General features: G+C 44.4%; 1 pseudogene; it reads left to right on the top strand.

The window, feature by feature from the left end:
- The first annotated feature begins 964 nt into the window (after positions 1–964).
- Positions 965–1,082, top strand: LOC124555678 (annotated as a pseudogene).
- The last annotated feature ends 4,610 nt before the right edge of the window (positions 1,083–5,692 follow it).

The following is a 5,692-nucleotide window of genomic DNA, read 5'->3' as shown; positions in this document are numbered from 1 at the left end:
GGATGTCAAAATGTGGAGAATCAACACAGAAATAATCAAGTGATTTTCAGCAAATGAAAAACTGATAATTCATATTGTAGATATTAATATCTTTCTCATAAAGTATCTTATTTAACTACCTATAATTTTGAATGTATATGGTTAGCTGACAGGGGGACATTAATCACCATTATCTGTAATGGTGAATATACACGGTTAGCTACCCGGGAGACATCAACCAGCATGAATGGCTTACTTGTGGTTTTGTTCGACCATCAGTTTTAAATGCCGTCATATATTTTTTACTGACGATTACACTAGTCTAGTACATCAAGCAAATATTTTTTCTGCATTTTTCACTTCTAATGACGAATTTCGTTATCACCATTATCAGAAATGTTACAAGTTAACATGTTTTTCTTGTAACATCCCATATAGCCTGAGATAGTTTGCGCACTGACGTGATGAAGGAATTTATAAAATAACAAGGTACTATGTATTGACGTAATATCTGATAATGGTGATACCAAAACTCGTCGTGAGAAGTGAAAAAATATAGAAAATAAACATTTTTGGCGACAGAGACAAATGCAATCAATACAATAGAAACGTAACACAAAATTTATTACGACTCTCCTCTGCAAGCACACCCGGGGTAACGTAACCCGTCCTCTAGAAGGAGTTGAAAGCAAACAAATGGAAAGACAAGGAAAACTCACACCGATCATTCAGTCAACCATCTTCAGTTGAAAAGTGAGTACAATGCGCAGCAACGAAGAGAAGATAGAAATGCTTCTCATCTATGGAGAACGTTAAGTTAGCAGAACAGTAACCGCAGTAATGTACGTTTCAGCACTTATTTCTATCGGTCAACTGCACTGTAAATCCTGTTCTGCCGTTGACGGTTGTTTATGACGATTCTTTCGTACAGCTTTAGAGTCGTGAAGCCCTTTTCATTTAATTTGTAAAACGTCAATAATCGGGTGCCAACGGCTTTGCCGCAGTGGTAACACCAGTTCCTGTCAGATCACCGAAGTTAAGCGCTGTCGGGCTGGGCTAGCACTTTGATGGGTGACCATCCAGTCTGCCGAGCGCTGTTGGCAAGCGGGGTGCACTCAGCCCTTGTGAGGCAAACTGAGGAACTACTTGAGAAGTGGCGGCTCCGGTCTCGGAAACCGTCATACGTCCGCGAGAGCGGTGTGCTGACCACATGCCCCTCCACATCCCATCCAGTGACGCCTATGAGCTGAGGATGACACGGCGGCCAGTCAGTACCGCTGGTCCTTCATGGCCTGTTCGAGAGGAGTTTAGTTTTTTTCAATAATAGGGTATAGCGCTCACTTCACGGTTCCATTTCCTAATAACATAAGTGAAGTAGTCCTAGGTGCATATAACTCCTGTACAATCCATGTCGTGGAATGCCCGTACTTCTGGACGCCTACAATCGTACGCCATTAAGACTCATTCATGTCATCCTGACAAAAAACACGTCTACGGTGTTGACTCATTTTTGTCTTCTCTTTTATATCCCAAATGCATAGCAGAGCGCATTCAGTGTGTCGTACAGAGAATAGCAAACATAGCGCAAATACAGGTATACAAGTGTAGAGGTAGTGGGCCCTGTCAGGAATAACAGAAGGTTGTGGTATACAGTGCCACTGAAATGAAAAGAAGAGAGAAATCCCCTTATGACAGGTAGAACAAATTGGCTCTTGCCATTTACTTCGGAAAGACGTACAGAAAGGATCATCAAAAGCATTTACAACTCTCTAGGCGTCCTCGTGTTAGTTTCTAATGAATTCCCCGCAGTTAACAACTGGACACGGCAGGAGTCATGAGGAAGTACTCAGATATTTGAAACAGGAAAACGGAAAGCCTCGAGCTTCAGTGGTATTTTTGCTTATCTCTCAAAAATGGTTCAAATGGCTCTGAGCACTATGGGACTCAACTGCTGAGGTCATTAGTCCCCTACAACTTAGAACTAGTTAAACCTAACCAACCTAAGGACATCACACACATCCATGCCAGAGGCAGGATTCGAACCTGCGACCGTAGCGGTATCGCGGTTCCAGACTGCAGCGCCAGAACCGCGCGGCCACTTCCGCCGGCGCTTATCTCTCGGGGAGCGCTACTTAGACGAGAGATTTTGTTAGTTTCCCAAATGAATTCCCCGCGCCCGCATCTCGTGGTCGTGCGGTAGCGTTCTCGCTTCCCACGCCCGGGTTCCCGGGTTCGATTCCCGGCGGGGTCGGGGATTTTCTCTGCCTCGTGATGGCTGGGTGTTGTGTGCTGTCCTTTATTTAGGTTTAAGTAGTTCTAAGTCCTAGGGGACCGATGACCGTAGATGTTACGTCCCGTAGTGCTCAGAGCCATTTTTTTTTTAATTCCCCGCAGTTAACAGTTGGACACGGCAGCAGTCATGAGGAAGTACTCAGATATTTGAAACAGGAAAACGGAAAGCCTCGAGCCGCAGCGGTATTCGTGCTGATCTGTTGGAGAGCGCCACGCAGAAGAGCGATCATTGCGAACTCGCAGCGTCATTGTCTTGCGCGCTTTAAACCGCGCAAGTGAAACAGTGGAACCGCGCACACTTCGACAGCGGCGCTGGCAACTCCCCGCGAGAAACGGCGAGAGAACTGTGCTCCCTAACCACTGCTGCATCGTAGCGATCTCACCGATCGCCGCGTAGCAGCAGTCATTATAGGTGAATGGGAAAGGGCACAGGAGTTCGCAACCCTGTACTGCGTTCATCGTATGGGTGAACCTGCTCTAAACATTACAGTATGTATTCTTCCGCTTAGCTGGAACCTAATGGATATCGTTTCACGTGGAGCGGAAACCAAGCTGTCTCGAGCACAGCCGATAGTAAGGATACGTTATATGCTGTGCATTACGCGCGCTTCCACTCGGCGCTGACACGGGGCGACAACTTACCGGCGTATTTAACTTGGACGACGCCAGCCAGCCACGTGATCCAGCTAACCTGTAGTGATGTGATCAGTTGCAATTTTCTTAGCTAACATAGTGTTGTAATTAATTACAAGACTAATTAAAATCCTAACTTAAACGCAGGGTAATTTTTCTGCGAATACCATGAGTGACGTAAAAGCTTATTGCAGAGATTTTAACCATATAGTCAAGTACTGAAGCCACTGAAGGTATTACAGTCAATCGTCTGGTAATACCGGACTCCGAGGAATGCGTTTCGGTACTGTAACTCTCATGAGCTAATCCCCAAAGCAATCAAAAATGCCACATTTCCTCCTCTTATTTTATCAGGTGCTATTCTGCATTTCGTCAACTATCGGTATCGACATGTGACAAAACTTCGTGCATCACGTGACTGCTTGAATATCTTGTTATTTCTTGAGGCAAATTCCTTGACCCTCAATTATTAAACCCTCTAAAATTTACTATTGCAGTAAAGGAAGGGTATGAAACAGGACATTTTTATTTAATTTGGTATGTACAATACCATTGGATATCTAATAATTGTACAGGGTTATTACAAATGATTGAAGCGATTTCACAGCTCTACAATAACTTTACTATTTGAGATGTTTTCACAATGCTTTGCACACACATACAAAAACTCAAAAAGTTTTTTTAGGCATTCACAAATGTTCGATATGTGCCCCTTAAGTGATTCGGCAGACATCAAGCCGATAATCAAGTTCCTCCCACACTCGGCGCAGCGTGTCTCCATCAATGAGTTCGAAAGCATCGTTGATGCGAGCTCGCAGTTCTGGCACGTTTCTTGGTACAGGAGGTTTAAACACTGAATCTTTCACCTAACCCTACAGAAAGAAATCGCATGGGGTTAAGTCGGGAGAGCGTGGAGGCCATGACATGAATTGCTGATCATGATCTCCACCACGATCGACCCATCGGTTTTCCAATCTCCTGTTTAAGAAATGCCGAACATCATGATGGAAGTGCGGTGGAGCACCATCCTGTTGAAAGATGAAGTCGGCGCTGTCGGTCTCCAGTTGTGGTATGAACCAATTTTCCAGCATGTCCAGATACACGTGTCCTGTAACATCTTTTTCGCAGAAGAAAAAGGAGCCGTAAACTTTAAACCGTGAGATTGCACAAAACACGTTAACTTTTGGTGAATTGCGAATTTGCTGCACGAATGCGTGAGGATTCTCTACCGCCCAGATTCGCACATTGTGTCTGTTCACTTCACCATTAAGAAAAAATGTTGCTTCGTCACTGAAAAAAGTTTCGCACTGAACGCATCCTCTTCCATGAGCTGTTGCAACCGCGCCGAAAATTCAAAGCGTTTGACTTTGTCATCGGGTGTCAGGGCTTGTAGCAATTGTATACGGTAAGGCTTCTGCTTTAGCCTTTTCCGTAAGATTTTCCAAACCGTCGGCTGTGGTACGTTTAGCTCCCTGCTTGCTTTATTCGTCGACTTCCGCGGGCTACGCGTGAACCTTGCCCGCACGCGTTCAACCGTTTCTTCGCTCACCGCAGGCCGACCCGTTGATTTCCCCTAACAGAGGCATCCAGAAGCTTTAAACTGCGCATATCATCGCCGAATGCAGTTAGCAGTTTTTGTGAATCTTTGTTGAACTTCGTCCTGAAGTGTCGTTGCACTGTTATGACTGACTGATGTGAGTGCATTTCAAGCACGACATACACTTTCTCGGCTCCTGTCGCCATTTTGTCTCACTGCGCTCTCGAGCGCTCTGGCGGCAGAAACCTCAAGTGTGGCTTCAGCCGAACAAAACTTTATGAGTTTTTCTACGTATCTGTAGTGTCTCGTGACCATATGTCAATGAATGGAGCTAAAGTGAATTTATGAAATCGCTTCAATCATTTGTAATAGCCCTGTAATGAAGTAATTTCTAAACTATGAATTACGATTTCCTTTGATGTGGAATAATACAGTTTACGATGTTTCAATAGCAATGTAACTTTCCTATCTGGCCACCCTCGGCCAGCTCTTGTTCTTTTCCGACACTGACGCTATTAGGTTTCGAGGGCTTGGGGTCTTTCATTTTCCAACCTATACTTCTCATGCAGCGTCTGACCCGGAGCGGGCGGCTGCAAAAGGCTTCTGTATCCCATGTTAGGGGTGGCCTCTAGAACTGCGGAAGGCAACGGAATACCACCGCAGATTATCTTCCCTGCATAATGCAGTCTCCATTTTATGCACAAAAATGGCTTCCTCTGATGTTAAATCAGTGTCCGGAGGTAAAATAGTCACCCATTCGGATCTCCGGGGGGGACAACTTGAAAGGAGGCAAAAAATCAAAACGAGAATTGGTACCTGGAATGTCAGAACTCTGCTACAAGCAGGAAAACTAGAAAACCTTAAAAGAGAGATGGAAAAGAATCATATGGACCTCGTAGGAGTTGCTGAGGTAAGATGGAATGGACATGGAGAGTTGCAGTCAGATGAATATGTATTGTAATACTCAGGAGGAGAAGTAAAAGGAATGAATGGAGTAGGAATGATTATGACAAAGGAATTGGCTAAATGTGTGGAATATGTAGACTATGCAAATGACTAGGTTATTGGTGTAAGGCTGAAAGGAGCACAAAAAGATTTACTGATTGTCCAGGTGTATATGCCAACTTCAGAACATCATGACCAAATTGTAGAGGAAACGTACAATGTAATAGAGAGAATAACGGACGAAAATAAAAAATGCCGCAAAATAGTAATGGGAGACTGGAACACCATTGTGGGAGAAGGGAAACA

Source organism: Schistocerca americana, chromosome 1 (assembly GCF_021461395.2).
Source record: "Schistocerca americana isolate TAMUIC-IGC-003095 chromosome 1, iqSchAmer2.1, whole genome shotgun sequence".
NCBI lineage: Eukaryota > Metazoa > Arthropoda > Insecta > Orthoptera > Acrididae > Schistocerca > Schistocerca americana.
The sequence above is the reverse complement of the archived record's forward strand: the minus strand, read 5'-3'. Positions and strand labels throughout refer to the sequence as shown.